Source organism: Macaca fascicularis, chromosome 1 (genome assembly GCF_037993035.2).
Source record: "Macaca fascicularis isolate 582-1 chromosome 1, T2T-MFA8v1.1".
Lineage (NCBI taxonomy): Eukaryota > Metazoa > Chordata > Mammalia > Primates > Cercopithecidae > Macaca > Macaca fascicularis.
In genome coordinates, this window is record NC_088375.1 from 53,322,444 (window position 1) to 53,331,999 (window position 9,556).

Here is a 9,556-nt window from a genome sequence, read left to right on the forward strand (position 1 = left end):
AATTTACAAGTTTCTTAAAAGTTAAATAGTTGACCTAGAGATTCCAATCTTAGGTATTTCCCCAAGATAAATTAAAACTTATATCTCCAAAAATATTGTACACAAACGTTAATAGCAGTTTCATTTATAATAGTCCAATCTGTAATTAACCCAAATGTCTGTCAACAGGAGACTAAATAGGTAAAATAATGATGAAATAATGTTAACAAATGGTGAAATGTTTGCTAATTCTAAATGGTGAAATAATGTTTTAAATTTATAAAATGGAATACTATTCTTACATAAAAATGAAAAATATGAGATACATAGCATCATAAAATAATCATATAGATATTACATTGAGTAAAACTATCTTTTTAACTACACCAAAAGAAAAAAAAATACATATTGGATTCTTCTTTAGGATAATTTAAAGTACTAAAAAAGAAATAGAAACTGTTAACTCAGGATTCTATATCTAATCTATTTTACTAGATATAGAATCCTTAGTTATAAAAAGTACTTTAAGTTATATAAAATATGAAATTCAAGAATGGATATGGGAAGTGGGAGAAATATTTGCAAAGCATTAGGGAACATTCTGAGAATAAGGAGATATTCGTTTTATAAAGATTGATATTGCAATGTTGTATATATTGGTTAAATCTCAATTCCTTTGACAATAATAGATACCTCTGTATAACATACATTTTTCAAAAATTTAATTAACAAAGATTGTGCATTAAAAGTAGTGTCCTCTACAGGTCTGTGTCCAAATTAGTAGTATTTCTAGAGAAAAACATACAAAAAATAAATCCCAAATTAATTTAATGTTGATTCTGGAATAAATCCCATAAGAAAATAATTTTGTATATTTAAAGATGTATTCATAGAAAATTTTTATACTACCACTTGGAGTAGCAATCCAAAACTCAAAAATTTGATTAAGTGTCATAATTTATCTACACATAATTCATTACTCTTAGGCCTTCAATTCGATGCCATAATAGTCACATTATGTTAAGTGAACAAACTGGTTATATAATGATAGGTGTAATAAAAATTCAGGCAAACGTTTAGGAAAAATATTCTGAGGATAAGAGAGTAAAGAATATTTCTTCTTTAGATCCAAAAATAAATACATGTTGTCTTAAAACTAACAAAGAAAACAAGCTAATAAAAACACAGCCTGCAGCATTAGGCTTTAATTTAAAAAGAGCTTATTGATATAACTGTGGGATATATGTATTTTCCAATGAGAGTATAAATAATAACTGCTTAAATAATACACACAAATAAATACATATTATATATTATAAAATATGCAAATGATAATAGCATTTAACCTTGTAGAAACTTTATAATATAGCAAATTTTCTCATTTTTTTTTCCTGAGGCTGTATACATTTCCATTAAAAGGGAAAATTTTTTCAAGGAAGGATCATATCACTGAATTTCACGGTTTGACACAACAAAATTTTTATAGCATTCATTTGGACTTTCTTTTTAGTTAATATAATACCTTCCAAATGTATACAAATTATAGTTAAACCAAGCATACAAATGTAATCAATAATAGCACCCAGAAATGAACTGAAAATCCACTAATAATGGTTATTAATTATTTAAGTGTTTATTGTGGATAACTTTAAATTCATTATATGCTGAGTCAGAAAAGCACTGGTCTAGGGTTTATCTTTGCACTATTTATTTTTAAAGATTTGGCAAGTAAATTAATAATGTAAACAAGATATGAGGAAGAAAATGTTATATTTAGGGAAACAATCTCATTTCAATGAAATTAGAAGCAACGATTTGCATACCAATTATAATTTAAAATGAGCCTTATTCGTGCAGTAAATACGGTTTGGCAAGATTTCTATTTGGCAGTGTTTGTACATTAACTTTAATTGCTGGATGCCCTGAGAATGAATGAAACTCTTTCTTTAAAAATAATCGACATTTCAGATTATGATGATGCTTCCTCTAGTTGGGCTGAATTAATAGAATTTCATCTTGTCTTTATTAGTGATTTGTAAGTATTTTTATTTTCTTTACAGAGGCAAATCCCTGTCAACAACAGATTCTAAAATGGGTGCTTTTCATCGTGAAGCAGTAAGCTCACAGTCAATGTAAAAGTGAAATCAAAGGCTAACTGACTTAACAGGAAGGTAATAGGCTGTGAGACATAAGTTTTAGACACTAAAGTTCTATTATTTAATATTTTATTAGTAAATAAAATGTAGTTTACACTATTACTGAATTCAATAATATTGTTTGAAAGTTTATTTTCTTAACCAATGATTTTGCTGTAGTGAGATGCCATTCTCCTGAATCTGAATAATATACCCATGTCACACCTGTCCAAAAAGTCACATAACAAATTCAACAAATTCAGGAAAGCATTCCTACAGTTTATTGCCTTCCATAAATAAATGCAATAACTCATGATCCCCTTAGAGATACGCCCCCAAATGAAGAGGTTTGTATCATTCTGAAATGGTACAGTGGGACAGTGATTTTATTCAGAAAGATGTACTCTTCCCCTTTCAACTATCTCATTTTGCATAATATTGTTGCCTCTGAGTCAAGAATAGAAACTTGTGATTGAAAGAAAAAATAACTTGGGACATAGTCCTGTCAGTCATGTCATTTTTGAATAATAATAATGGTGATTATGATAAATATATTTTAGAGCACTTTTCTCTCTAAAAGTTCAAAGCATCTATGAAGGTTAAGAACAGAGAGTTACAACCCTTATTCATTTTACCTAATACAAGACTACAGTGGTATAATGTGGCAAAAGTATTTATATAAAGTGGCACTTTTCTCAATGTTTGACAATGGCTCTCTCAGAGCTGTGTGTTTGTCATCACCAGAATAGCTACTTAGCTGAAGACCACAATTACGAAAGGCTATCGGAATCCATTTGCATGCGTGCATTCTGTGTGTGCATCTACGTGTGTGCACAACAGAGTTTCTAAATAAATTGGACAAGAGTAATACAATTTAGTCAACCAGGGCAGTTTGTTATAAGTATTTTAAAAAAATACACTTGTATCTGAGATAAGTCATAATCTGTTTGATTCAGTATAGATTGATTCCAGGTGAATCAAAAAGCTGCCTTAAATATAAAAATGCTTATTTGGGGATAGGTAAGATATTGCTGAATATTTACAGTATAATGCTATTTAATTTCAGTTAAACAGATACTTACTCTATATGTTTTTCATAAAATTGAGCTCTTTATTAATCATTTAACAAGTGAAAGACCTTTTTTTGTAGTGAAAGATAAATATGATAATTCCAATGACTCTTCTAATATTGAATGAGAATATGAATGCTAGTTATAAAATACTGTATTTGTTTTATCTGCTATAAAGAAAGTGTTCAATTACAAATGTTAACCATTTTGTCTTCATTTTGGCTTTATCATCCACTTTTGTGATAATTAATTTGTGAATGGTGACCTTACTGATCTATATCTCTTTATCTTAACTGATTTTTTATTTCAAGTATAGATCCCCCAAAATAAGCATATGGCTAATTTATTTTAAAAATTAAAAAGGTAATTAATATGTATTGTGGGTTTTAAGACACACACTATTACTTGAACTAATATAGAAATTGTTATGATAAATATTCAAATGCTTTTATATATTAAGAAAATTTATGCACATTTTCCTGTGTCTTAGGCCAAGTTCTCTAGAAAACAGAAACTGAGAAAACCTTAAGTGGCAATATTTAATTGGGTGCAATCATTGGGTTCTGAGAGTGAGTGCACAGTGATATGTGGCTGGGAAGAATGGGAAACAAATGTATGGTGGTATGTTACTGAGCTGGCTGCCACTTTGTGAAGAGCAATGACTGTCACTGAGACAGCCCTGGGAAGTCCCTGTGGAAGTAGACAGTTATATAGTTTTGGTTCCTATGAATGTTGGGGTTGAGCAAGTGAACAAGGGCCAAGAAGACACGTACGTTTTAGCAGCTTTATGCAACACAGAAGATGTGCCCCATATAGTCTGTTTTATTTGTGGTTTTCAAATGTGATTGAGCCCCACTAGTATATTTGAATTCTGTACCAACAAATGGGACACCACTTATGTAAAACATTTCTTTACTAAGTGTAAAATACAAGCTAAATCAGGCAGAATCTAAGTGGACACTAATCTCAATCTTCTAGCATCTTTAAGAAAGAACATTAATTTTAAAAATGAAATGAAATAAAAGTTATAGCCTCCAGTGCTGCAACTCTGTTCATCATATCACCATCCATTCTAGACTTTCTTCATCCTTGGCCAACACTTCAACTGGCAGGGGCAGATAGACATGTGTTCGGTGAAGCTTCTAGTTCAATATCATCATTAGTATCCCCTAGAACAAAATGTTTTCCCTCTGGGAACTAGGATACCATCCTTGGCAAAACTTAAAGTTACAGGAAACATAAACAATAATTGCACAAGTGACTCAGTGGGTACGATGGCCAGATGTGTTTTACTGTTCGAATCCCTCATCTCCATGGCTCATTTAATCTACGCATTGGAACATGCCACCATATATTGACAAATAGTTCAATGTATGTTGTCTTTCCTGGTACAACTCCACAAGGTGTTCCCCCAAAAACTTGCATATGCCTTCAACCCTTCTATCAGTCTGGTTGTTTCTCAGTGATAAAGCATAATGTAAAGCCAGTGAGATCCATGATCCTAAGCTTACTGTTCCAATTCTTGGCATACTATGTGCCTCTTGGTCTGAATCAACATTGCTTTTGATACCATGTTCATGAATCAGGCATTCTATAAGCCCTCAGACTTCATGTAGAGAAAGCACAATTAAGAAAATCATCCGTCTCTCTAGAATGTGTATTAAATCTGGTAAAATGAATAGCCACACCTCTCAAAGTGCAAGAAATACAATGTAATTGACCAGCTCTTAGGTGGCAGGCAGTTTCCTGTGCATTATTGAGGGCTCAGCATCTTTCTTTTCTGCGAGCAGGTTGGGCATTGATGAGTGTCAAAAGCTAGATGCCTTGTTGAGAGGAATTCCACCTTATTAGAACAATGCACAGTCCTCACATTTGTCACTATGTCCACTCTGCCCATGGGCCCACTTTAAATGACTTAGGTGGCACAGGGAAGAAGCCATCTGATTTCCACAGCATATACTCTTCTCCACCTACTGGTTAAAAAAAAACACAAAAAACAAAAAACAAAACAACAACAACAACAACAACAAAAAACTCATCTGTGTCATTGCTATCCTTTCACCTTTAAATGAAACACAAAGATTCACATATTTTTACTCATGAACAGAAATATGTGTATATATATGATATATATATACACACATACATATATACACATATATACATACATATATATATATATACACACACACACACACACACACATTTGCATCAGAACTACTTCGCACTTATCTTCTAAGTTTTTCATGCTAGGCCACTGACCAGGTGTTTGCAGTTGCCTTGCACACAAGATAGGACATACATGTATATATATTCCAGAACAATTTTCTTCCACGGGAAGTAGATAACCAAGTTTACCAATTGCACCTCTATGTGCCAGAAGAGTTTTTCTCTACCTTTATCTTTTGAAACTATGCTGATGTGCCAGTAATATGGTAACAATTTATTTCCAGTCAATGCTATCATAAAGGTTTAACTTTTCATTAAATTGTTTTTGAACCTAATTCCTTTAATCTCTCCTTTATTTGGTCATATTATTGTATTAGTTGCAGTTCCCTGGAAAAACAGAACCAATAATCTATTTATCTATCCATCTGTCTATCTACTGTCTATCTATCGATGAATCAATATATTTATCTATCTAGCTAGCTCCATCTTCTGCAAGCTGGAGAAACAGAAAAGCCATTGGTGTATTCCATTCTGTGTCAGAAAATCTGGGAACAAGAAGTGCTGATGTCCAAGGGCAGAAAAAGATAGAAGTCTAAGCTTAAACAAAGAGAGTGAATTTGCCCTTCCTTCTTTTTGCTCTGTTCCAACCCTCAGTGGATTGGATGATGCCCACCCATATTGTTGAGAGCAGACCTTCTTTGCTCAGTCTACTGATTCAGATGATGATTTCTTCTGGAAACACCACACAGACACATCCAGAACTAATGTTTTACCAGCTATGTGGGCATCCCTTAGCCCAGTCAAGTTGACACATAAACTAACCATCACAGGCATCATGAAGTCTTTGTTGTATATTTAGGAAGAATGTAAACAAAGGTAAGTGACATTGAGTTTTACCCACCTGTTCGGAAGTTTGTGCATTCCTTCTCTATCTACTAAAGGCTGTTCCTAGATGTGCCATTACTAGAGAAGAACAGAATGATGTCTTTCAAAAAGGGATTATGACCAAGTTATTCCCAGATAATGTTTTAATTAGAGCCAGGCAGTGCCTATAGAGCTGACTATAGTCCCAGCAAGTTGGGAGGCTGAGATGGGTGGACAACTTGAGGCCAGGAGTTTGAGATCAGCCCAGGTAACATAATGAGATCTCATCTCTAAAAAGTTTTAAAAATTAGTCCGGTGTGGTAGTACATGCCTGAAGCTCCAGTTACTCAAAGGGCTGAGGGTGAGAGGAGCGTTTGAGTTCAGGAGTTAGAAGTGCAGTGAGCTATGATCGTGCTACAGCACTTCAGTCTGGGAAAAAGGGCAAGATTCTGTCTCTTAAAATATGTGTGTGTATACATATTTTAATTAACAGCAAGAGAATAATTACAGCTATTACAGTAGCAATGTAGACAATATGGCAAAAATTTACTGTTGTCCTTACCATACAAAGATAAATTGACTTTAATGTAAGTTGCAAAAAAAAAAGAATGGGCACAAACTAAATCCTAGACACAGTGTTACTGTACCAGTAAATATAAAATATCCAGCAGAATAGGTGAAATAAAGAATATATTCTTGTTATGTTTATAGTAGTCCACCGATTTCTACCATAACCTAGCTGTTCTATCAAGAGGCCTGACAGATAAATTGAATGGCGAATACCACCTTGTATCTTTCAATATTTGATGGTGACTCTAACTTTTGAATTCATTCAGGAGCTCAGTATCTCTTCTTATTTTCTATCATAAAGATGATGTGTCAGGGTGGTAGGCAGTTGCTTGGCTTTCATTTGGCTTTTTCTATTATTATAATTTTCTTAATCTTTGGGTCAAATGTGTATGTAATGATATGTTAGCTGTTAAGTTGACAGATACATTGATAAACAGACAAATATGTGTGTATCAATGAATTAAACATAGTAAGGATTTGTGAACAAACTAAGCCATCAATTGATTCCAAACTCAATTTATCACCTTAGCTCTTTATGCCACAGCTGGAGGATCAAAAAGAATTTTTGGTACCCTGACATCAAAATTTACTTTCCTAAACTTACCATTTTATTATTGCAAGGTCTAAGTAACATTGAAGCAGGTGAATCCAGTCCACAGTCTTCATAATTATCACCGCTACTCATATTAACTGTCATGGCTGCTTGCCCTCTCAATACCTTAAAGTCTATGTGTTTCTATCTTAATTAATCACAAAAAAGCTTTTAAAAATGCTTTGTCACTTCCTGCCAAGAATAATTACTTCAGTTACCAAGAGGAATGATGCCCATATTGCTTTCAAAGAAGTTTGTAATTAAAATCCAAAATAATATCTTGAGCATCTATCATTTAAAATTATGCTGTATAGTGATAATCTTTGATCAAGTAAGTTCAAAAACAAAGAAACAAAAATATAAAGGAAAGCTTTGCTATTAATGTATTGATTCTTAGGAGGCCAAGGCAAGAAGAGTGATACTAAAATAAAATGTGGTAAAGAGTTGGAAGAAAATATTAGTTCATCTGTTACCAAGCTCTATTTCTTTTACAAAGACTGCCACTATCCTTGGAAAAATCTATTAGACAAAGACATTAAAAAGGAGTTTACTTTATAACCACCTCCCCTCTGCACTCTTTCACTGATCAGAATTTTTGTCTGACTGGTAAGTAACCCCACCACACTTCTGTGTAACTGAATTTTGTCTATAGGCAGCTTCTGGGCAAATGAACAGGCATACTCAGTGTCAGTCACAACCAGGGTGGCTCAGCTGGAATGGGGGATGAGAGTTCAGGAATAAGTTGTACCTCAAAGAATCTGAAGCATTAATGCGCAAAAGTGGTGCATTAATAATTCAGCAACATTCAACATGGATCAGTCTTAAAAATATAAAGGGGTGTTTATAACCTAAATTCAGGTTGAAGAGAAACAGCTACACATGTTATCATCACTAATAGGCACTGTAACAGTTACCAATGTATTGCCCCTCACTTCCAATCTATTCTTATTTATCCTTCTTTGTGATACTGGGGCCGCACTCTGAATGCCTCCTTTGCTAGAAAGGATAAAAGAGGCTGTCAACAAAGGATATCGGAGTGATGATGCAAGGCTATCATTGAGAGGAAGGAGCTCCCCTTATCTTGGGGTTCTGTTTCTACTTCAGCATGGCTGCCCATTGGTGGTATGCTGGAGGGCATGCCACTGACCTCAGTAGTCCTAGTAGACCTCTTCTACCTTACTCTCATGTACCAGTGATTTTTTTTTCTTTCTTTCTTTTTTTTTTTTTTTTTCCATTCCTTTGACCAGCTTTAGCTTACCTTCACTATCCAGTAAGTTTTTCAGCACGTACTGAATCATTCCCATGGACTAACTCCAGCCCACCTTCCAGTAAATTTCTCAGCTGCCTACTACATACTTCTTGTGAACTAGTTACAGCTAAAGCTCACCATTTGGTGAATTTCTCCATCACCCTATGAGTCATTCCTTTGACTCACTCAAGACTGTCACACTTTCCAGCAAGTACCTCCACTACACAATATCTAGTTTCTTCAGCACAGTTTTGACCTGACTGACAAAGTTGTAATCTCAACACTGGGGAGCTGAAAAAGGGAAAAAAAGGGAATCATCTAAGTGCTTAATTTCTTTTTTATTCATTCTCTCTTGGTCCTAGAGATAGCAGCCACTTTCTATGTTAATCTTTTTTGGTATTCCTTAGGGTGCTCCTGAGACCAATTTAGCCTCCATTTTCTAGCTAATAATTCCTTTAATTTTTCCCACACTTCAATTCCTTATATAGGTGACTGTACCTTGACTAATACAAGTACCATTTTCTAAGTACTCTGTTGGTTATTTGAATGTCTTTGGCATACAGTGATTTTATTTAAAAGTCGAATTGCATTCCATCTTGGAGCTACCATATGAATGTGAGTGTGACCCTGGATAACTGTTGTCCATGGTACAATTTTACTTCAAAATTATAAGTTGCAATTTGATTTTATGGTCCTGGCTTAAACACTCTAACCTGGGATTCTTTCATCTAGGAAAACTCAGGCTTAAAACTGAATGTGTGTGTGTGTGTGTGTGTGTGTCTATGTGTATGTGCACACACACTTCCAAATCAATTGACATTGTGACTTTTGCATAATAGATTTTTGTGCACTGGTGGTAAACTTAGTGAGTCATTGCTCCTCTCTTTCCTTCAAAGTTCTACTCAGTGTCCCTTTACAGAAAGCCTCT